Source organism: Morone saxatilis, unplaced genomic scaffold, assembly GCF_004916995.1.
Source record: "Morone saxatilis isolate NCDOM2014 unplaced genomic scaffold, NCSU_SB_2.0 Contig12, whole genome shotgun sequence".
NCBI classification, from domain to species: domain Eukaryota; kingdom Metazoa; phylum Chordata; class Actinopteri; family Moronidae; genus Morone; species Morone saxatilis.
Genome location: NW_023339674.1, coordinates 7198539 through 7199041, shown reverse-complemented (window position 1 = coordinate 7199041; position 503 = coordinate 7198539). Strand labels below are relative to the sequence as shown.

Genomic DNA, 503 nt, shown 5'->3' with positions numbered 1-503 from the left:
TAGGAGTCCCCCTCCACTGTAAGTGTGACCCATTACTACTAATACATCATGTAATGTTGAACCCCAGGGTGTTCAGCTCTTATTTAACTGTCATCAGATTGATAATTTCTATGACGATAATACAATCCATAAATGTACTGCAACTATACACACTTAAACTACCACTAAAACCGCTCGAAGTCTATCTTGTGAGTTCAGTTAGTCTTGGTGTCGCTTCTGGGCTACTGTAGAAACATGGTGCACTCCATGGAAGGCGACCTGCGGCGTCTCTAGATAAAAAAAAGCGCTCATTCCTAGGTAATGAAAACAATGATTCTTATATTCAGGTGATTATACACAGATGAAAACATACCTGTGAATATTATATTCCATTTCTGACAGTAGATCCTCCTAGATGTTACACTATGGGGGCGGCTGTGGCTCAGAGGCAGAGCGGGTTGTCCCCCATTTGGAAGGTTGTTGGTTCGATCCCCAGCTCCTCCTGCCACGTGTCGAAGTATCCT

The 503-nt window shown here is 43.3% G+C and overlaps 1 protein-coding gene across 2 annotated transcripts in view; it reads right to left on the bottom strand.

Moving 5' to 3' along the window:
• The window catches only part of lepr (leptin receptor), a 44082-nt gene that overhangs the window by 11650 nt on the left and 31929 nt on the right, over window positions 1-503 (bottom strand). The window lies entirely within an intron of this gene.